The sequence below is a fragment of the Bidens hawaiensis genome, unplaced genomic scaffold (assembly GCF_021521415.1).
Source record: "Bidens hawaiensis isolate Kalapana, Puna unplaced genomic scaffold, B.hawaiensis_p1.1 tig00003739_1, whole genome shotgun sequence".
In the NCBI taxonomy this organism is placed as follows: Eukaryota; Viridiplantae; Streptophyta; class Magnoliopsida; order Asterales; family Asteraceae; genus Bidens; species Bidens hawaiensis.
In genome coordinates, this window is record NW_027491214.1 from 2,406,453 (window position 1) to 2,431,675 (window position 25,223).

At 36.7% G+C, this 25,223-nt stretch overlaps 1 pseudogene; it reads left to right on the forward strand.

The window, feature by feature from the left end:
• The first annotated feature begins 8,219 nt into the window (after nt 1-8,219).
• On the forward strand, nt 8,220-21,375 carry LOC143624252 (protein FAR1-RELATED SEQUENCE 5-like; annotated as a pseudogene).
• The last annotated feature ends 3,848 nt before the right edge of the window (nt 21,376-25,223 follow it).

The window sequence follows — 25,223 nt, forward strand, 5'->3', positions numbered from 1 at the left end:
CCAGAGGACAGGTGATCCTTATTTTATTATTTGTCTGACTAGAGGTTTGTCGTTTCTTGTGCAGTGTCCAACTTCTCAGATCTTGCCGCTGATCTAGACGGTGTCGAGAAGGTGAAGGTGTTTCTGTCTCTGGATCCTTTTGATCGGACCTTCAAGATTGTTGGTGAAGAAGTGAGTGATTCAGCCGAGAAGACTGCAAGTTCTTCAGAAACTATGTCCAGTAAGTTAGAATTTATTCCTTAATCATAATTTTAGTAAAAATAAGGAAAAACAATAGATTATAAAGAGCTTATCTTTTTCGGGCAGGTGCACAGAAGTCATTGTCCAAGCCTTCCAAGAATCTGCTGGGTCAATTCTAGTTGGAGGATGTTGATAGCCTCATCTCCTCTCGCTCCTCTGAGAAGAGGCCCATGAAGAGTTCCAGCCTCGCACCGCTAAAGACCATGATGACTCTTTCCAAGGCCACCGTGAAGAGAAAAAGGGATCCTGACATGGAGGTCTACGGTGCCCAGAATGTGTTCGACCAGCTTTCGGAGGTAAGGATCCTTAGTCCACAGGTACAGATGGTTTGTTTACCTTATTAACTTGTTGTCTTTTCGCAGGCCATGACCAACTTCAAAGCCTAGTATGATGAGAAGGAGGCCAATACGGAGAAGGAATTGGCCAAATACCGTGCTGGCATAACTCTGAAAGACAAGCTCAATGCAGCACTTCAAGTGGAGAAGGAAGCCCTGGAGGACAAGCTAGCTCTCGCGGACATCTGAGCTCAGGAGCAGGTGGTGGAGTTTACGGTGCAGGCCAAGGTGTGGGCTAGTAAGGCGGTGCTTACAGCCAGGATCAAGATGGATGCAGAGGCCGAGGATCCTAGCTTCGATAGGTCCACTTGGAATGTGGCTATGTGGGAGAAGGCATTGGCTGGCTTTGGTGATGAGAGCGAGGATGCTGGGACGAGCGGGGTCAAGAATGATGTGTTAGAGGTCAAGGAGGCTTGTGCAGGTGATGGTGACGTGGCGAAGGAGTGAGGTGCAAATGGGCGATTAAGGATATAAAGATAAGGCCGGAGCCCATTTTTTATGATGTTTTAATGGTTTTTCTTGATGGTGGTTTATTCGAACAATAATAGTTGTAATTTTCAGGATCGATGATCATTAAGACAATTATGAAAGGTGGTTAGGGTGGAGGGATCCTCTGTTTTGGGGATGAAGCCTTAACCGCCTTTCTCTCTTTGCTTTGTGTATGAACTTGTGATAAACTTGACGTAGCTTGATCCGGGTGGATGGTCCACGTTTTGCTGGTGAAGCCCGGATTAACTTTTGCTTTGCTAGTGATAATATAACTCTTTTGGTTCCTGTTTTATCATTTATGTTGCTAGATTAGAGGATTCTTTATCCTTAGAATTTCCTTCTTGAATCGCTTACCTGTTAGAATAAATCATCAAAAGATAATGTAATAGTTAGAAAAGTTGGATTTAAACCCAACTGTCTTGGGGACAAGCCCAATAAAATGTGGGGACAAGCCCAATAAAGTGTGGGGACAAGCCCAATAAAACGCGAGGACAAGCCCAATAAATACGAGCGACGAGCCGATCCTTGGCATTGGCCCAATTGTACGCGGTGACGAGCCTAACCCGGCGTTGATATTAACTTGTGTATATGGTACGTCTACCATTTAATTCGTAGGATCCAAGATATGATTTTTAGCCATGAAATTGTCAGCCACGTCTAGTGTACTAGTCCCACAGCCTCCAATCATACCTGGATAATCGTGCGCTCCAGGCGAGGGTGTCAAAACCCTAATTCGGGAGATAAGGTGAAAACCTTATAAGCCTGGCGATAAGGCTGATTAAACTTAGGAGAGAGTTGGCCAACCTGTTTTTTCCACTCGAGGGCCCTATTGCTTAGTATTTCTGCAACTTGACACACTTGACAAAACAAGAATCTAACATAACATATATAAATATAATCATAAAGTAAAATTTTACCAAGCAATGGACTGAAATAACTGACTAGGATCCAGGATCTTGCTCAACAAAAATATTTTTTCAGATGAATTGCATTCCAAGCCCTTGGAAGCATGTCATCTTCCATATTCATTAAATGATATGCCCCCTTTCCAGCTTCGGCTTCAATTAAATAAGGACCTTCCCATTTGGGTGCCAACTTCCCGTCGGCAGGGTTAGTTGTATTTTTGGAACGCCTTTCGAAGAACTAAATCCCCAATTTGAAACCTTCTGATTATGATATTTTTGTTGTATACACCGACTATCTTTTGTTGGTAGGCGGCCATCCTGAATCTTGCTTGATCTTTGAGTTCTTCCACAGTATCTAGGTCTCGGACAAGATTCTCGTCGTTTGTCTGAGGATCACGGATGCTTGTTCTGGTTGTTGGGTACACCATTTCGGTGGGGATCACTGCCTCAGCTCCAAAGACTAATGAAAACGGTGTCTGTCCTGTGGCATTCTTTAGAGTTGTCCTATCTGCCCAAAGCATATAGGGTAGTTCCTCAGCCCATTTTCCTTTCTTCGTTCCAAGCTTCTTTTTCAGGTTGTTGATGATGATTTTGTTGCTTGATTATGCTTGGCCATTTGCTTGCGGATGGACTGCTGTTGAAGTGATCATCTTGATTCCCCAGCTGTCACAAAAGTTAGTAGTTCTTTTCCCAATAAATTAGGAACCATTATCACAAATAATTTCAGAAGGGATTCCAAATCTAGTAATAATGTTACATTTAGTAAAGGATATAACTTCCTTTTCCCTAACTTGAGGGAAAAGTCTGTCATTGCTAACATGAAGACTTTTCCCCTGGAGCTGTAGAAAGCTTGCCCACTATGTCCATTCCCCATTTCATGAATGGCCATGAGGAGACGATGGGATATAAGGGTTCTGCCAGTTGATGTAGAATGTTGCCATGCCTCTGACAAGCATCGCACTTCCTGGAGTATTCCATAGCATCCTTCTTAATCGTAGACCTGAAGTATCTGGTTCTTAGAATCCTGGAGAATAATGCCCTGCCCCCTGTATGGTTGCCACAATCTCCTTCATGGAAATCGTTCAGCACTTCTTGGATCTCGGATCCTTCGATGCACCTTAAATATAGACCTGCAAGGGATTTCTTATATAGCATATTATGTACAATAGTATATTGGGATACCTTGGCTTTAAAAGCTTTGGGGTTCTCTTCTTTTAGGATTTCTCCATCTTGGATATACTTCATTATTGGAAGGATCCAGGATGAATGATCAAAAGGATGATCCTTAGGATCCATGTGTAGGTTCCCATCTATTTCCATTGCTTGGCATTCCTCAATTGCAGGGGATAGAATGTGGATTATAGGAATTTTTATGTTCTATGGCTGAAGCTAGGTTTGCTAGGGCATCGGCCCCAACATTTTCTTCTCTTGGTACCCGTGTAATATTAAAATAATCGAAGGATCCTGCAAGATCCTTTACTATATCTAAATATTTAACTAATTTCTCACCTTTAACCGCATATGAGCCATTAAAGTGATTAGCAATTAATAATGAATTTACAAAAACTTGAAGATACCTGATTCTCATACCATTGGTTAGTTGTAAACCTGCAATGAGTGCCTCATATTCTGCCTCGTTGTTAGTGGTCTGAAATTCACAAGTTATCGAATGGGGTAGTATGCCCCCTGTGGCGATTTTAGTAGTATTCTCAATCCTTTTCCTTTGACATTTGAGGCTCCGCCAGTGAAGAGTGTCCAATGATCCTTGGTCTCTTCAAGCTATTGAACTTCAAGATTGGCTTGTTCTTCTACGTCACTATTGAAATCAGCCACAAAGTCTGCTAGTGCCTATGACTCAATTGCATTTCTAGGCTCATATTGAATATCATACACACTTAGTTTCACAGCTCACCTGGCCATTCTACCCGACATTTCCGGTTTTCTAAGGACATTCTTTACGAGATAATTAGTTTTTACGATAATAGTATGAGTTTAAAAATAATTTCTAAACTTAGTTGAAGCCATGATTAGAGCAAGAATAAGTTTTTCTAGGTGAGAGTACCTGGACTCGGCATCAAGGAGACTTTTACTTACATAGGTAATTGGATGTTAATTACCTTCATGATCCTTTACCAAGATTGCACTTAAAGCAGTGAGGGAGACGGCTAGATAAAGGATCAATGGTTCTCCATCTACAGGTTTCATCAAAGCGGGGGCCGAGGATAAATAGTCCTTTAGAGCGGTGAGAGCAGCTTCATGTTTTTCCGTCCACTCGAATTTCTTGTTGTTCCTCAGGATGTCATAGAAATATTTACATTTTTCTGAGAATTTTGATATGAACCTCTTAAGTGCTGCCACCCTTCCTGTTAATCTTTGTACCTCTTTGACGTTTGTTAGGGACTTGAGATTTAAGATTGCTTGGATTTGCTCTGGACTCGCCTTTATCCCCCTTTTGGTTATCAAATACCCAATGAATTTTCCGGCTTTGACACCAAATACACATTTAGCAGGATTTAGCTTCATGTTGTATTTGTCAAGGATGTCAAATGCTACTTCTAAATCCTTCAGGTGATCCTTCGCCTTCTTTGATTTTACCACCATGTCATCAATGTAGACTTCCATGGTATCTCCCAACTGTTCCTTTAACATCATATTGACTAGTCTTTGATATGTAGCACATGCATTTCTAAGACCAAATGGCTTAGCAATATAACAATATATGCTCGTAGGGGTTATAAATGTCGTGTCCTCTTGATCAGATGGTTCCATCTGGTTTTGTTGAAATCCTGACGAAGCATCCATAAAGGTCAACATTTCATGCCATACGGTAGCATCCACCATGGAATCAATATGGGGAAGAGGGAAAGGATCCTTGGGACATGACATATTTAAATCAGTAAAATCGACACATACCCTCCACTTTCCGTTTTTCTTTTGAACTAAAACCACATTGGCTAACCATTTTGGATATTTTACTTCCCTAATCATACCTGCCTTTAGTTGTTTCTATACCTCTTCTTGGATGATCGCGTTTCTTTCCAGAGCAAATTTCCTTCTCTTGGTGAGTAAGCTTGAAAAAAGGATCAATTCCAAGTTTATGGGTTATTATATATTTAGAAATACCTGTCATGTCTTCGTGCTTCCACGCAAAGGTTGACTTTCTTCGTTGTAAGAAGGATACCACATCCTTCTCAATGGATTCTTGTATTTCAACACCTATTAGGACTTTGCTATCAGGATCCTCTGGGTGCAAGACTACTTCTTTAGAGTCTTGTTCCCTAGTCTCCACGACATTTCTTCTCGCTTTCTGTAATTGCTATGCTTCCCTCAGCTTTTTTGTAGGCTTCATTGAAGAGGTATAGCAATCCTTAGAGTCTTGCTGATCACATTCGATCTTCGCTATTCCCCATGGGGTAGGCAGCTTTACACATTGGTGGTAAGTAGAGGGGACCGCCTTCATTTCATGTATCCACGGCCTGCCAAGAATAACATTGCAACAAGACAAGGAATCAATAACACAAAATTTTTGAATAGAATTTACTCCCTCTATATATATGGGTAGTTTGATGTCCCCCAATGTATTCTTTGTTTCCCCACTGAATCCTACAAGAACTAAGGATGATGGGACAATTTGCGACTCTGGGATATTCATCCTTCTAAGTACTTCCAATTGGATGATGTTAACTAAACTTCCTCCATCAATGAGTATCCTGCGAACATAATGGTTAGAAATAAATAATGTAATGAGTAAACCCTCATGGTGAAGATCTTGGACGTTGACTCGATCATCCTCATCGAAGGAGATAATTCTTTGCTTGGCAGTTGAAGAAGTCCTGATCGGCCTTTCAGCATTCTCCAGTTTTCATTCTTTGGCGTACTTCTTCGCAGCTGAATATGAAGTTCCGCATATATCATATCCTCCAAAGATCATGTTGATAACTTGAGCATCTGGGGGAGGTGGAGCAGCCTTTTCCGGGACTGGTTCAGGATCCTGGGTCTTGGACTTTTTCTTTCCGAACAACTCCTTAAGATAACCCTTGCTGAGGAGGTAGCTTATCTACTTTCTCAAGGCTATGCAATCCTCTGTCATATGGCCGAAGTCTTCGTGAAAGGGACACCATTTCGATTTGTCTTTGGGGGGTGGTGCCTTCTCATTTTTCCTTGGCCATCTTGATTTGTCACCCAAGTTCCTAACAGCAAGCATCACTCCTCCCATATCTACGGAGAAGCAGTAATCGGATATTCTTGGACAATCTTCATCGTCCTCCTCCTCTTCTACAGCATTGATCTTCTGGCCATTCGGTTTGTTGTATGGTTTGGAGTTGTTGTTTCTGAAGTAGGGTCCCTGCTTCTTGTCTTGAGATTCATTTTTCGCTAGAGTGTTCAGTTGATCTTGAATTCTTTGATCCTCCTCCAATCTGATGAATCTTAAAGCTCTATTTCGGACTTCATCTAAATTCCTGCAAGGGGTCGTCACAAGATCTTGATAAAATGGAGAGTCCTTTTGTAACCCCATCTTGAATGCCTCAACAGCTTTTGGGACATCCAAATTTGGAATTTCCAAGGCCTCTCTTCCAAACCTTGTAAGGAACTGCCTAAGAGCTTCCGCACGAGGTTGGACAACTCTATATAAATCACTAGTTGATTTTTTTGAAGGATCTATTGCATTAAAATTGACTATTAAACAGATTGATTAAATGAGAAAAGGAAGTAATAGAATAAGGAGGGAGACTTAGCAGCCATTTAAGGGCGGATCCAGTGAGGGTTGAGCCAAAGCCCTTACACAAGCAAGCTTCTTTCAATTTATCTAGGATTGGGTTAATTTCCATTCTCTCACGGTATAAGGCCACATGTTCCTCAAGATCCATGGATCCATCATATAACTTCATACTAGGGGCAGTGAAGCGCTTTGGTATCTCAGCATCACAAATTGGTAGAGCGAACCTAGATATGTTATGGCTTCATGCTGGTAATTCGTTTATAGGTTTGATGACTCCTGGTACACTTGATATCATATCCTTGAGCTTTTGTAGCTCACGGGCTATAGTTTTATTGATCCTGGTATCCTGCATACCACCATGATTAGTGCCAAAAGATAGATTATCATAAATGTTACCTCTTGCGTGATCAAAAGATCGCGCTCCAGAGCTGCGTCTGGGGTTTACTGTTTCAGCATCAAGAGTTGGTCTAGCAGGAGCAGTAGTTTGAATGGGTATGAAGTTACCTTCAAGGACCTCAAGTGACCTGGACCGTGGTTCCTTCAAAGGTTCCTTCCCATAAGTAGGGTAGGATTCTGGGCGTTGATGGATGATGGATTCTGTTTGGAAACCCAAGGATCCTAATTGAAAGATGGAGGATCCTTGAAGTTGATGGGTGGAGGATCCTTGACGGAAATCTGAGGGTCCAGATTGGAAGGCCAAGGATCTTTGTGAATGGTAGTTAGAGGATCTCAAATGTTGACCTGATGATCCTTGTTGAAGAATAGATGATCCTTGCCCGTGCTGGCTAGAGTAACTCTTCTGCAAGAGGTTAGAGGATCCCTACTGAGGATAAGTGGATGTTGGACACCTTTGACCCGGGAAATCTAGAGTGCTGAAGTCAAGCATTTTCGGCATAATGGGACTTGTGTCTTCAGCAGCCTTCATAGTCCTCTTGATTTCCTCGATCTCATGGAGGATCCTCTGGTTGGTCTTATTATGCTACTCCATATAGTTCTTCATATGTGAACACAAAATGAAAACATCATTGTTAGTAGTTACCATTTGGGAGACAGTAGTGGATTTTGGTCCGGAGAAAACAGCAATCTCCTTCTTCTGAGTAGCATTTATCGGCTTTTGTGGCTTCGTAGAACTAGGTAGTGGTGGTAAAGCCATTTGAGCCGAGACACTTGAAGCAGTGGTTGTGGGAAGAGCTTTTCCTTGAGAGGCCATTGAGTGAGTGATAGTAGGGATTGAATAAAGGTAAGAATTTTTGGTGATTAAAGCACCAAATGCCCAACGGTGGGCGCCAAATTGTTTTGGTCAAAAATTGGTCTAAGGATCACTTAATCAAATTCGTATGTGAGGATTGGTGCTTGTATGGACAGATATGATCAAAGTAAGGATTATAGAAAATGAACACAAAGATTTATACGAGGAAAAGCCCTTGGTAACTAGTATCCCGCCGGCATAAAAACCTCGGGCAGTGAAAACTATCACTACCGATTATATTGAACTTGAAAAGATTACAAAGGGTGGAATTATAGCTGATCATGATTACAAGTGTTTCTGCTAAGAGTTCTAAGTGCTCAAGTACTGTGTCTTTTGATCAACTATAACTCAATGTATATATACAATGAAATACAACGGCTAGTAACTACTTATGCTATAATCTCAGCCACGTTAGATTTACTCTTTCAACTCGACCGTTTAGGAGCGTGGACGAGAAGGGAAGACCAGGTAAAATACTCTGTCCATAATAATAGGAATTCCAATAAGCACATGTTATATCTGCAAAAATAGATCACAATATATTTGAAATCATTTGCTGAGGATCCTTAAATCACATGTTATATCCTTAGTCCTAGAAACAGCTACCATAGATAACTGATTTACAAGGATTAAGAATCCTGGTCCTAACAATACCCATGAGTCCGAGGGAGACAATTTCTTTCATACGTCCAATGGAACCACATTTTTTTGTCCAGATGTTAGTGCCCATCTATAACCGGCGATTGGTGCTACTTTCAATAGTTGAGAAAAAGTTGTCCGGTTTGACAAAAATTATGCTTTTAAGGCTGGTTTCTCAATTCGAAAGGGGCAAACCAAGAGATGGAAGGATGTTGTCACACATAAGTATTTGAGGTGTAATAAAGCTGGCAAACCACAGGGTAAACGAAAATTTGATTCGTTATGCGAGAGTTCCTTGAAAATGAGGCAGTGTACATTTTCCGTTACTGATTGTCCAGCAAGCATTACGTTACAAGTATGTGAAGAAATGTCCGTTTACAATGTTATAAAGTTCTGTGAAAATCATAACCATCCTTTAGTTGAAGAGTACAACAGAGATTTAACCAAGATATCTCGAAAGCTCACGTTCTCAACCAAACAGTTTATTCATCAAATGAGTTTAAATAAAATTGGTCCTACTATATCTCATCGCTTGCAAGTTTCAATGAAAGGCAGTCACCATAATGTTAATGGAACCCCTACTGATTTCAAGAACTGGTACAACTCTATGAGAATACATATTGGTGATCGGACTCGCAATTAGTTCTGGACCGCTTGAAGGATCGTTTTGAAAGTTTACCAGATTTCTATTTTGGCTTCGTTGTTGAAAAAGGGAAATTGAAATTGGTTTTCTGGGTCGATGAAATATCGAAGATAAGTTATCAAGCTTTTTGGGACGTAATTGCTTTTGATGCTACTTATAAAACCAACAAGTAAGCCTTTTGTTAACTGTTACATTTTATTTAGTAAACATTTTCTTAACTGTTACAGTTTTGTGTAACTATCAAATGTAACTCATTTTTACTTGGTTGCATTGTAGGTACAAAATGATATTTGGACCCTTTACCGGTGTTGAAAACAACAAGAAATGTGTCACATTCGGTGCCGGGTTGTTAAGTAATGAAACCATATAATTATATAAATGGGTGCTTGAAACATTTATTAAAGCTCATGGGAAGCAACCTCAGCTTGTTTTAAGTGATCAAGATCCCGCCATGAAGCAAGCCATTTCCCAATTTATGTCTCAATCGTGGCGTAGGCTTTGCATGTGGCACATTATGAAGAAATTACCTTCAAAGGTAACACATTGTGAATTAGTTTTTTGTTAGCTTTTTTGCGGTTTCGAATATGTTTTGCAATGTTTTAATGTTTTTTTTCCTTTTTAAATGTGAATCATATTTCTAGCGACCTTTTAGATAATACAAACATTTGGGCGATTCATAGTTTGGTTTGGAATGTGTTTATCAAGCCTTCTACGTTTGAAACTAGATGGGAAGAGCTGATGGAAGATTTTGGTTTGCAAGATCACGGCTGGCTAAAAGAGATGTATGCAATTAGGGATCAATGGGTGCCGGCTTATTTTAGAGACATCCCCATGTGTTGCCTAATGAAGACCACATGCAGGTGTGAAAGCTCTAATTCCTCCTTCAAAGTTAACTCCTCCAGCGGTAACACGATTGTTTAGTTCATGTTGTGTTTTGAAACAAGAATGGATTGTGCGGATACAAAACCTTCGAAGTCTCCTTTAAAGATGAAACTGGTTTGCCCATAGAGAAACATGCTTTTGATTTATACTCATACAACATATTCCAAGAAGTTCGTAAGGAAATATTCAAAGGGAAGTTTTTTTGTTATGTATCCGGTTTGCCCATAGAGAAACATGCTTTTGATTTATACTCATAGAACATATTCCAGGAAGTTCGTAAGGAAATATTCAAAGGGAAGTTTTTTTGTTATGTATCCGGCACAGAAGAAAGTGATGGCATGCATGTGTATTCTGTTACCCATTGTAAGACCCCGAACCTCGGGAATCCTACAGTTGGTAATCATATCCAAAAATTCTCAAAAATTTAAAACCAAACATGTTCATCTTATTAAAATCAGTTCAGCGTTATAAATAGCGGAATAATAAACATCAAAATCCCCAAAAACGGGGAAGAGTGCCCAAAACCAAAATTTAAATGCTTATAGTAATAAATTAAAAGAAACAGTTTGCGTTATCAATTCTTCGACTAGATATGCCTTCAACCGTCTGAGTAGTCTCTAGCACGTCCAAGCGGTAATCCCAATCCTCAACCTGAAAGTCAATCTAACATACACACAAAGTCAGCTTGAGCTGAGTGAGTTCAAGTTTTCAATAAGGAACATCCATTAAATAATTTAACTCCATAGGTATAAAAATGTAGGAGAAAATCATAAGTAAATAGTTACATAACTTTCCTTTGTCAAATCATAAGTCAATAAAATAATAAATAACTCTTCTTGATCAAACCATAAATAAATAAAATAATAAATATCTTTTCTTGATCAACACGCAACACGGACCTCCTCACCCCGGGTCTTCCCCGAGTAATATATTTGACTCGGTCACAGTTTAATAAAACAAAAATCACGCAACACGAGCCTCCTCACCCCGGATCATCCCCAAGTAATATATTTAACTCAGTCATGGTTTAACATACCCAAACACGTGATACGGGCCTCCTCACCCCGGGTCTTCCCCAAGTAATACAACTAATATATTTGACCCGACCACGGTTTAACAGAACGGCATGCCATCATCAACAATAAGTAGTCATACTTATATACATATACATCTATTTAATTATATCCCTATAAATATCATCCAAGTAATAACATCAGGGTCGAGCACACGTACAACCCAAACACGTAACATCTCATCCAACGTAGACAACACAAGGTAGGCATACGCAAACATCCTTAGTCGATAACGACTAATTAACATTAGGGTCGAGCACACGTACAACCCAAACACGTAACATCTCATCCAACGTATGCAAACACAAAGTAGGTATATGTAAACATCCTTAGTCGATAACGACTAATTAACATCGCCAATTATTGGCCAAACAATAATACATATATAAACATACATCCAAACTTAAAATAATATCATCCCAAGGCCTACTCTATACAAGTAAACCCATATAAAATAATTTAAACTGTTCATCAAGCAAAATCGCTTAAGTGTGTTTGCTAGCCCGACCATAAAGTAACTTCTGTATAAATATACATATATATATATTACTCCAAGATATACCATAATACAAGTAAGCCTATGGGCCATAAGGCATCACATGTGTATACATAATACAAACAAGACTATGGGAATAAATTATTTACCAGAGTTTTATAAAATGTCTTAGGTTTATAAAAATATTTTTATTATATTTTTCCAATTCACAAAAAAATCATAAAAATGTATCCAACACAGAAGGGTATGTGCAGCTATTTCAGTGTGCATCAAAAGTGTTTTATTTGTTTAAAAATCATCATCAAACCAAATTAAATGATTTCAATTGGGTTGTTTTCTTAACTCAAAATTTGAACTTTCAGAAGTGGAATCAACTAATTTGGACTTGTCGAAAAAGAGTTATGATGTCAGGAAGACAGACCAGAATCCGTCATCCCGCATCAGCTTTGACACTCGATCTTATAAAATCATAAAAAGCATTCAAATCTCGTCCGAAAATTACGTATTATACCTTTCTGGAAACTAGACTCAAATTAGAACATCATATAAACAAGAATCGAACAAAAACAATATATTTTCATCGAGTTACAGACTGAAAAATAAACGAGTTCGAATCTGTCAGAAATCGTTTTAACCAAAACTCAACCCTAACGACCAATAAGCTCGTCAATATGATCAATTAAGGTGTAGAAGACTAGTAGGAACATTGGACTAACCTTGAATATGAGTTTTGTACTTAGATTATGGCTGGAAAAAGGAAAAAGAACCCCTGCTGCTCTCTTGTGATCAGCCAAAAGGGAGGGGGCTACGGTTTTTCTTTCATGAAATAAAACAACAAGTTATATTCTAGTCCCTTATATAAGAAAGGTGGAACAACTTGAGTAGAAAGTTAATTAATTCAACTTACGTGTATGACAAGGAGGTCCCCGAAGTAAGCCGGTTCAAATCCGATAAATATACAAACTCTACAACGTGCAAGCCGTAAAACGAAAATGTCGGGTGCTACATACTAATATAATACTTTAAGTTATGAGAGGGGATGTTTGGGAAAAAAGGATGGATAAACGGACTTTTAAAACGTATTACAGGGCTCCAAATTAGAAAGATGAAACCCCGGCTTTTTTTGACAAACATTTATAAACGATCAAGGCGATTAACGAAATTTACAGGCGTTACACCCATCTTGACAAAGACCACGACGTCACCAACATTTTCACGGTAAACTAAATAAAAATATCTAATAAATGTTAACATTTTTTGGGTTTATATAACGTATAGTTAAATATATTTTCTAATGCAAAACCATATGTTTTATATGCTATATTTTTTTATGTGACAAAAACCATTGCTGATATATGTTAACATTTGCTGATATATATTAACATTTTCCATGTAACATCTTTTGGTATTTGTGTAACTACACAATAATAAACATTTTTTTCCATGTATACCATGTATTTTATTTTATGTAATTTAACAAATACTTATCCATGCTGTCTGTTGCACACCCCCTAGGTTGAATATGATAGTAAAGATGATTTGTCTTTCTGTTCAAGTAAGAGCTTCACCCAAATTAAATACCTATGCCGTCACATTTTTTGTGTTTACCGAGTTAAAAAAGTAGACAGGATCCCTTCCCAATAAGTAACATTTCGGATTTTTCAAACCCGTAATTGTTTACATATAATTGATCCGGGAACTTATTTCTGATCTTTATTAATAATAATATTACATATTTATAAGTAATTAAGTTTCTAATATTCATTTTATACCCTTTAGGTTTCATACATAGTTCATTTCTTAATTTAATCATAAAAGATTCATTAATTGTCCAATTCTCAAACTAAAAGGACCAAGGTTACCAAAATCCAAACTCCAACCATCCTAGACCGGAGCCGCGCGGTGGGGGTGCCTAAGCCCGTTGCGCAGCGCCTTCACCCATCTGCACAGTCTGTTTCGTTTGTGATCGTTTCCTAGTTCGTTTTTAGCCCGAAATCGCTTATTTTAGGACATAATCGAGTGTTTTAAGACCCAAGAAAACTAATATAGTTTAGATACATGTCCATACTCCTTAACCCTTGAATCAAGAACGAAATTTACGGGTTATAATATTGATTTGATCATTAAAGGCCCATTCGGTTTTTTAAAACGAGTAAGTTACCATATTTAGTTCGATTTAGTGTATTCATATAAACATATAATTATTTCTCTGCCACAAATCATCCCTAAACCCTAAAACACTATTCTCAGCCGTCACCCTCCTAGGGTATCCCTCCTCAAACTCTTCGGTTTTCGTGTTATTGTTGAATATACAAGTTAAGACGGTTGAGTTTGCTTGCTTAGGATCTTTGACTCATCGTATCTGTTGATCTTTTCACTTTCCGCTAAATGGTTGCGTGGTAAACATAACCAGCTAAACGGTTATACTTCCAAAATGTGTTTTTAAATTATTTAAATGCTTAGTTGGGTGAATAATCCATAGAAATCCAGGGTGGTTCCCGAGAATTACCAACTACTTATATTTGATTCGTTGATTTGATATTTAGTTGCTTTGGTTAAATGCCATGTAACACTCATGGTCCGAACAACTCTATTGATTCGATAATTCGTTAATTAGTTGGGTCAATTAAATGTCATGTACACGCTCATAGGCTGAAACTCTATTGTTTATTACACATTATTTGAATTGGGTCATCAAAATGCCATGGAATGCTCATGGGAGGCCAATTCACAAACTTTATGTTGTTTTATTTAGTTGGGCCATTCAAATTGCCATAGAAAGCTCATGGGAGGCCAACTCATTGAGCATGTTTCGTTATTTAAATTGGGTTCTCGAGCTACCATGGGAAGCCCATGGAAAGCCCAACCCAACAACATGTTATTTTTGAATTTTTGTAAACATTAGTTATTAAATTAAATATCTCAAGAAAATTAATCACATTATTTTAAATCCCGACTCATCCTCGAGTCATCACTTGCACAATTATATTTAGGTACACTTTTCTATAATATCGCATCAACTAATTCACACAACTTACCCATCGTTTCATAAGAACTTCATATTTGGTCCTCGTAGAATGCCTTCCCTAGGAAATCATCGTCGTAATCAACGTCGTCCGTCGGCTGCTCGTGAACACCATACGACTACTAGAATCACCAACGAGTTTCTGCTGTATGCTATTAACCGACCAACCGCCAACCTCGACAAAACTAAAATACCTCAAATAATAAATCTTATAATAACTTATATCTATTATAAAGTTAATTAAATTATCTACTCTCATTTATTTCCTCAAACTATAAACTACCAAGTGCATTTAAATCCGTACCCTCAATTTTAACTATAAAATATTTTATTACTACTTGTTTTTCCTCAACCTCATGTTAGTTTTCACAACTTACTTCCCATTTTATAAGTCTTTATTATTAAAAATTAATTATTGTAACTTTTATTATTATTAAAACTGAATTTTTAATTATTAAAAATTTTATTTTCATTATTAAATTAAAACTTCAATTAATTAAACTTTTACAATTAAAAATTGACTTTTTGGTTTAATCTCCATTAAACCTCATCACTCGCTTTATTTATTGGTTAAGATCATTATTTAGTTGAAACTGAAAGTTGGTTCATAAATATTTCAACTCCCCACTTTGATTTTAATACACCTTGAAAATTTTGAACGTTTTAAATGATAAATTCGTAGTTGTTAGAATAGTCATGGTGGTTCATGCATTTCTAGCCTCGCATTTATCTTATTTTTATATGCATCACATTTCATTTTCGTTATCACAATTAAACTAAAAATTTGTTATTCACTTGAATTTCCATTTTCAATAATTCAATTTACTTATTTCCTAACATTTATAACGATTTTGTGAAAAAAAATCCAAGAATTCCCGATTTAATATAATTTAATATCTTCAATTGCCCATTTTATATTTTATCTAATTTTAAAGATTTAATTGGGATAGGAATATCTCGGTGGTTCGGGAATATCTATTTCCCAATTTAATCTATTAATGATTTAATTGAATACGTACATTTTCACATTATCATTAATATTTAAATTATTAATTATTTTAATATTTTAGAATATATTAATCGAATTAATCTCATCCCAAAATCACAAACTTGAAAAAGCTATAACTTTATATTAACTTCTCATTAAATCTCATAAGTTCTCAACTAATTAAACTCGACTCACCAAAATCCATGTTTAAATTTATACTCATGATCTTAAGAATTGTTATGAATTAAACTGTTGCGCATATCGACTCATGAATCAAGTTCCTTTATCTATCACGGGTAACTTCGTATTCTACTCTTAGCTTATTCTCGATCATCATAATGTCTTCTTAAAGAAATCCATTTCAAAAATTTGTAACTTTCCTAATCAAAAGATATAATAGACATCACCTGGTTTTATTAATCAAATCCGAACATTTAAGTATCTCTTGAATTTATATTTAAAATTTTCAAAACAATTACTTTCTCTCAAAAGTTTTGTTTTCAATATTTTGTAAACCCACATGATGGAACGAGTTATGCGGACCATCCGACGATAAGAGTAATTATGGTCCGGAACATAATTATCCAATTCCCCGCTTGGAAATCATAATAAGTACAATTGTGTGTCATAATCTAGAACCTAAAGTAGTTTGAGTAACGGTGCAAATGTTGAGATGATAAGGACATGGTGGATATGCCGCTGGTACATCCTATATATATAAGTGCCCTTATCGGATTGTCCTTAAAAGTTTATTATTTTCAAAATGATAATGTTTTGGTTTTCCTTAATTTCGGGGCGAAATTCCTTAAAGTAGGAGAGACTGTAACATTTCGGATTTTTCAAACCCGTAATTGTTTACATATAACCGATCCGGGAACTTATTTCAGATCTTTATTAATAATAATATTACATATTTACAAGTAATTAAGTTTCTAATATTCATTTTATACCCAATTGGAATCGTTAAATTTGGCTGGGTAATGAATTTTATAAAAATAAAACCATTTTGTTGTGCGCTGAAATAGCTGCACATACCTTTCTGTGTTGGGGAAATTTTTATGATTTTTGTGTCCATTTGAAAAATATAATAAAAATATTTTTATAAACTTAAGATATTTATGCAACACTGGTAAAAATTTAATAATTTAATTCCATGGCTTTCCTATGTAATAAAATACATCTTTGCATGCTAAAATCTGCATGTTATATTCGTTATTGATCGATAAGTTTGTTTTAGGCTTAACCGGTGGCTGCCCTTTCTCGCATCTTTCGGGGCTGTTATAATGAAGTTCGTGCTCCTTCATCTTCTTAGGTATGTCTAGTGTAATATACTTTAGTATCATGAGTTTTGGCATTCGTTAGATTGGTCAACTGTTGATGAAGTGAAAACTAGGTTTCGGTTGTCTAGTTTGTCAATTGTTGCTTCTAGCGCGTTGTTTGAGGGAATTAACAACCAATTCGGATGTTGTAGCCTCGGTATGATTTGTTGGCTGTGAAAAACTATATTTTTATGTTATTGGGCTGAATTGGTTGTCGGTTACTCAAACGGGTCGGTACGGCGCAAATTCGCGTTTATTGGTAATTTGTGCATCGTGCTTGCGAATTACCGACCCATCCAACTCGTGTAGCGTCGTGTGGACTTGTTGGCTGTGATTTTACTAAATTTGGTCCACACGGGGCTGAGTCGGTATCTAAGTGCATAAACAACCCGTTAACGCGAGTATTCGATAAAATCAACAACTTTCGGGGGTAAATTGGGAACCCTTTGTCCCCGGGATTAACTAAGGGTGGTTTTGGTAAATACATGGCCTCGGGGGTTGAGGTAATTGAATTTGGTAATGTCAAGGCTTTAGGTCAATCAAATCATGTTCGAACGTCTCGTAGGGTAAACGAGTCGGTACGTTTAGTTAGTAATCTTTGTGTACAATCCGACAGGCTTGTAAACTGTGGATTGGCTTTGAAGTTCTCAAACTCTTTGGTGTTTGTGTGGCTCGTTTCAGGTGAGTTCATGATGCCCTTTTTACTCTTTTCAAGTTTTGGGCTAGCATGCACACCGTAATACAATTTTACACGATTTTACTCGTTATAACTATTTGGATGGTATTACATAGCCTTATTCATATTTGTGCATTTATGAAACTATTTGTGAACTATATTTTATGCCTTAGGATATTGTAGACTCGTTTATGGTCTTATATTCCTTAAGGTTATACATATTACTTGTGGTCTAGGCTCGAGGTTGCTATTAGGCCTAGTACTAATTCCTAGTATTAAACGATTTTTCCTGATGAAACGTTTAAACTATTTTATATAGGCTTGCTAGTATATAGTTGGCCTTGGAATGTAATAGTATGTGTATATATATATATATATATATATATATATATATATATAAATTATTGTATGGCCTATATTTGGCGAATGTTGTAGTCGTCTCGACTACTGAATGTTGCGTATGCCTACTTTGTGTTTGCATGCGCTGAATGTTACGTGTTTGGGTTGTACGTTTCTCGACCCTGAATGTTATTATTGAATGGTGATCTTGGCCGGGCCAAACTATACGACTCAGGTTCTTAAATCCTGTGGCGGGGCCCTGAAAAGCCTGTGAGGGGGGAGGCTCGTGTGGCATGATCATCATCGGAATGTTACGTGTTTGGGTTGTACGTATGCTCGGCCATGAATGTTATTATTGAATGTTATATATATATATATATATATATATATATATATATATATATATATTTATTTATATATATAGGAATGCACGTATAGAGATGTTCATACGTAAGGATGATTATTTATTCAATGTGATTACCTAACTGATGTATTTCCTTTTACAGTTTTAAAACTGTTGGAATGATTATTAAGACTTTTGTTATAAATATATGGATGTACATAGATGTCTAAGTACGAATACTTAGTGTTGATGATGGCCTAACTGTTCGTATCCCGTATTACATTTTAGACTCTTGGAATGTTTTATAATCCCGTTTTTATATTTGAACCCTTGGAATGTTTTATAATCCCGTTTTTATATTTAAACCCTTGGAATGATTTATTTAAATGTCTATTATTAAAACTTGAACTCACTCGAACTCACTCAGCTCAAGCTGATTTTGTGTGTATGTTTGATTGACTTTCAGGTTGAGGATTGGAGATTACCGCTTGGACGTGCTAGAGACTACTCGTACGGTTGAAGGCACATCTAGTCGAAGAATTAATAACGCAAACTGTTTCTTTTAATTTATTACTATAAGTATTTAAATTTTGGTTTTTGGGCACTTTTCCTGCTTTTTGGGAATTTTGATGTTTATTATTCCGCTGTTTAATTACTCTGAACTGATTTTAATAAGATAAAATGGTTTGATTTTAAATTTTTGAGAATTTTTGGATATGATTACCAACTGTATGATTCCCGAGGTTCGGGGTCTTACAAAACTCCAACCATCCTAGGCCGGAGAGCCACGCAGTGGTGATGCCCAAGCCCGTCGTGCAGCGCCTTCACCCATCTGCACAGTCTGTTTCGTTTGTGATCGTTTCCTGGTTCGTTTTTTGCTCGAAATCGCTTATTTTAGGACATAATCAAGTGTTTTAAGACCAAGAAAACTAATATAGCTTAGATACATGTCCATACTCCTAAACCCTTGATCAAGAACGAAATTTACTAGTTATTATATTGATTTGATCATTAAAGGCCGATTCGGTTTTTTAAACGAGTAAGTTACTATATTTAGTTCGATTTAGTGTATCCTATATAAACATATCATTATTTCTCTGCCACAAATCATCCCTAAACCCTAAAACACTATTCTCAGCCGTCACCCTCGTCTATCCCTCCTCAAACTCTTCGGTTTTCATGTTATTGCTGAAGATACAAGTTAAGACGGTTGACTTTGCTTGCTTAGGATCCTTGACTCATCGTATCTGTTGATCTTTTCACTTTTCGGGTAAGTTGTAAACTGTAAAATTATTCATATACATTCTCTAGTTAATAACCTTCAATCAATTTCTGAGATTGTAGGGCAAAATAGTCAACTTGTTTGACTTAACGTTTTCTCATACTTCTGTTCGGATTCAACGTTCGGTCCAGAAGACTTTTATTCTCGTAACGTAATTTTAAGGCTACTGACCAAAATCCGATTTCCAACTCGCTGTTCAGATTCTGGTCAGTACCAGCTCGCTTAAATCTTAAATACAACATATCTAGAGTTCTAAACGTCCGTTTGGATTGATTCCAGCGGTAACGACTTCTTTTTTAATTGTATTATCATATCTCCCTGCTTCATATTCTGATCATTTATAAAATTTGACCTGTAGTGCATGACTCGCTTATTCCATAACTCGTTTAATCGCATTTACTAATCACTTATCATTGATCTAAGGTGGGTTTGATCATTCCCCTTTTTATCAACTGTTTTCAAACGTTTTGGGGACATATGCGTATTTAATCATATTTTCTATCCTATATATACACAAACTCGCAAACATAATCATTGTGTGAATATCAATTGAATGCTATTTGCTAATTCCTACATGTTTAAGTGTTACTTGACAACATTCGGAGAGGTCCAACATATCCCCTTTGTATAGGATTCTCATTAGTATGATCATACGACCGTCTTAGTAACCGGAGCCTGATTCGCTTGGCGAAGGTAAACTGACAATTTTAGTCATTGTAATTAATGCCCGATTCGCTTGGCAACGATTCATTGGCACACTAGTACAACTTGATTTTGGCTTGTTAAGGTTTGATTGATTATTACCACATAGATTGGTTTGCGCATTTAACACTTATCATTTATCTATTATATATATTATTGTTGTGTCAAAATTGGTGATCATCTCACTCAACATGTGTTGTTGACAAACTCCATTTTCTACGTATATGCAGGTAGCTTGTTATTGCTTGAGTTGAAGTTTGGACATTTAGAAAGACCTTAGGGTTTTATTGAAAATAAACATGAATATATATTGCTTACAATATATATTGTTTGTTCTATTTGGATATTGTGTGTATTTATTTTTAATAAAATAATTAATTAGATATTGTAACATTTTATGTATGATAGTTTCTTCAAGCTGTGAGCAATCGGATCACTCCTCGGCATTTCCGCCTTAGGTTGGGGTGTGACACAATACATTCGTAAAAGGTGGACTAGGGATGTTCTTCCCAAACGTGTATGGGAAACTCAGTACAAGAATCGGGTTGATAATACCCGCTATTCCGGTTTTCGGCATGAGATTTTCGAAATATTATCCGACTGTGTTGATGCATTAAGGAGTGACCCTGTTGGTTTGGCTTCACTGGCACGCGAGATCAGAGCTTTGAAGGACCGCACATTGGTAGGTCAAGCAGACATGACAAACGGTTCTCAAAATAAGGCAGCGGTGATTGAAGAGTTGATTGGGCAACTGTTAGCTATTGACTTGGAGGTGTCAATCGGGAATTCGGATGTAATTAGAAACAAAGGTACTGGTCACATTCATCGTATTGTTAGCGAGGCTGAAAAACAAATTGAAAGGTCTCAAAAACCTCTAAGGTTATGCAATAATTGTAAGCAATATGTGAATGATCACGACTCAAGAAATTGCGAGAAAATCAAGTTGAAGAAACTTGAGGCCGAAAAAAAAACAAAAGGAGGCAGAAAAAATAAGGATGGAAGTGGGGAATATGTGTCAAGGGAATGGTAACAGCTAATTAACCCCCTTAACTGTTTTGATTTTTTGATATAATGTTAACCTTTGATTCAGAAAGTTTTAAGCCCTTGGTTTTTTTGTAATATTATGTAACTATTGTTGATCCCCTTTTTTGTAATATTATGTAACAAAAATGGATCAACTAAATGCATCAATGTTTTAAGCCCTTTTTTGTTTTTGTGATATTATATAACTCTAGTTTATATTAATCCAACTTGTTTTTGATTTATAATTTTATTTATCTTTTAATAAACTAGCATTGACAATTCATGGTTGAGAAATACGCGACCTATTTTTTAAATTAATGATGTCCATATCATACACTTCCAGAAGACTAAAAAGAGAAAATGTAAGTGTGTTACTCACATTGAAACAAAAGAACAAATTGTAACTCTAACATCTTATCATTAGACCATTACCTTTTTACATACGTTGTGACCACAAAATTTAAAGAAATTAGACGTTACAATAAACCTAAAACAACAATCCTATGAACCTAAGTTACCAAAGTAAACATAACAAGACATTAATAAAGCATGATAATAATAAGGAGTAGAAGCACGCCCTACCTATCATTAAAGCATGCAATAGTAACATGGAAAACGACTACCCGTCATACGGAGTGTCGGGCTCTGCCCAAGTAACATTATTAGAATCACGCTCAACATATGTTTTCAGGAACAAACAATCTGCAATCTCAGGCCGCCAATGTTCTAGCGGTTGTATCCTGCCACATTCAGTGCAATACTTGTGGCCAGCACGTGGATGTTTGTCGCTGGTAAAGTGCTTGCTTCAATCATAGTTCAAAACCCACTCGTCATCAAATGGATCATTTTCAAGCCACAACGCGTCGTTTTCGCTTTTCTCTTGCACATCATTACTGACCTCACCCGGTTCTGTCTTGGGAACTATAACATCACCAGATATTGTTTTTGCAACAACGATCTCGGTATGCTTGTGGCCCACAGGTTCACTTTGTTGTTTAACAGCGGCAGCCTCGGCTAACCAGTGCTCCGTGGTTTCGTAAAGCCTTCTTGTCGCTTCGTTTGGGTACTCTGAGTTTTTTTTTGCCCCGCCGCTGGCTGAAGACGCCCCTTTTGCTTTGTATTTTGATGTCCATGATTTGCGTTTACCCTTAAACATTTTTTTTACGATACAACTATTGAGAGAACAACTTCTGTTTGGATTGGCATTTTCATTTTTAAGTTCCATTGCACCTATTTATATCAACAAGGTCTATATCTGAAATTTAATTTTGGTAGGTGACAATAAAGCATTTTTGGTGTGTGTGTGGGGGGGGGGGGGGGGGTGGCAAGTTGGTGTAAACATGGTACTTTTTTTTTAAATAAGCACACTACCACAAGCCCACTGTCATAATAAAAAACACCAAAAGTACAAAATCTAGTTACTAATGAAAGCTAACTTTTGATTCCACTAAACTAATTCTAGTTACATTAACAAATAATTTTTGTCACTACTTTAATCATGTAAACAAATCATGTGTTAACATGATTTGATTCAACTAAACTAATTCTCACTATATTTTTTGTACTTATCGGATGGATTAACAAAGCTAACTTATGATTCCACTAAACTAATTGTCACTGTGCTTTTTAGAAAACACAAAACATGTTAGCCAATCTAATCGTGTTTACGAAAATCTAAAACAATGTTAGAAAAACCTTTAATAACATTCTTTGAAAATGTTAATTATTTTTGTAACATCAAATACTTATTTATTTTGTAACATTAAATACTTATTTCCAAAATGTTATTTATTTTGTTACAAAACAACATTCAAAAAATGTTACTTTTTTTTGTACATATTTTTGTAAATCACAAAAAAGTGTTATATTATTTTTGATATATTTAAACATGGTAAAAAAATTGTTACTTATTTTTATATTTTTTTTGGTGTTTTTGTAATGATTTTTTTAACCTCCTACTTTTAATCTACACATTACAACCCAACAACCCGCACAACACATATATGTGTGTGTGTGTGTGTGTGTGTGTGTGTGTGTGTGTGTGTGTATGATAGTTTTCTCAACCTACTATATTTTCATAACACTCCTTTTAGTTCTCACCAAAACGAGCATCTATTACTCAAAAATCATGGTGTTGTGCAAGTGCTGTAGGGTTGCGGTCACCCGCACTTCGTGGACTAATCAAAACCCCGGTCGTAGATTCTACTCCTGCCCCATAACCTTAACCTTTTTATAGACCCCTTTTTTGAGCATGGAAGTTTGAATCAAATTTTTTTATTTGTAGAACTCCTCATGTGCATTTATCAGATGGATTGACCAACCTATGTGTTCGCGGTCCATGGAGATAATCCCGAGTTTGTTGAGGTCAAAAATCAATTGGAGAGTGATAACAAGAGGTTGAGGGCCGACATCAAGAAGAAGAACAATCTTATTTTCTTTCTTTTCCAAGCTATGTTTCTACTAGTTTTCACTTTAACTTTGAAATATTGTTGGTTACTAATTCCCGCCGGGGGGCGGGGTGTAGGTTTGATGCTATTTACTTATTAGGCATCATTTCAAGACAAAAATACTATGTAATGGTAACTTGGGGAATGGTAACTTTAAGTTTTAACCCTACCCTACCTTTTTAACCTTAATTAATGATGATAAAGATGACGTTCATATAAAACTTTTATACAGGTCACATCTGGCATTTTGTCACCAGCCACACATCACATCTAACTTGCTTTTTTACTAAAATCACCTTTTCGTCATGTAACAGGTTTTAGATTCCTGACACAAAACTTCCCATCATCCCACTATCTAACTTAATTATTATTAAATAACACACAAGATAACATGATTTAGCAAAAAACTTACACTAAAGCACCAAAAATAAAATAAAAAACTTACATTAAACAAACTACATCACAAGTACACAAACACTTACATTAAAAAAAAAAAAAGCAAACTAACAAAAAACATTGTTATCACACAAAAACACATGTCCATTAGATAATAGCATCAACCAACACCAAGAAAATCAATCACCAAGCACACTAACCTAACCAAGCGCTTCCGCCATCACTCCCCCTCTTAACATGTTTGCTTGTGACAAAAACAACTTCGTTGCAATCTTTTTTCTCAGCCTACCCATCTGCCCCTTTTCTTCATGCTATCCTTATCAAAACCATACTCAAATGTCTCATACATACCCACGAACATTTCTAGGTGTCTCATAGAAAATACCGCCGAGTCCACCAAATTTCTTCTTGTTGCCCAAGAGATGGGAATTTTTAGAATGTCCAACTCCTCAATTTCTTTCGCCTTCTCATGACCACAGCTATATAAGTACTCAACAAACAAATGCTTCTGTAACAAAAACAAACTCCATTTCAGTTTTTAGGAGATACTTTCTAACTGCCCAGTTTGCTAAGTATAGAACAGTTTCATATAACTAATGCTAATTTTAAAAACCTACCAACTTGTGCAGTGCGTCTTTACCTTCGTATGTGAAATGATCCTTCATTATTGCTAGCGGCCACATGTCTATGAGGTAGTAAATGATATTGATGGCTGGAGTATTCAACTTAAAAACAACCACTTAGTACATTTCGTGTTCAAACAACGTGAACAAAACCATATCAAAGTCGTTGATACCCCCGCACCTGAACTCTTCTTGATAACGCGGTTCATGATTTTGCAAATTCCTCTCCCCTTTCCGTCGCAGATGAAACTGCGTTATTAATTAACCAATCCGGCTGGGTAAAAATAACATATATTAGCTCACTTCATATCCAATTATTATTACACAACTAACCATTGATGTACAATAATACTTACCATCACAAGACTTCCACAAAAAAGCCGGCAGGG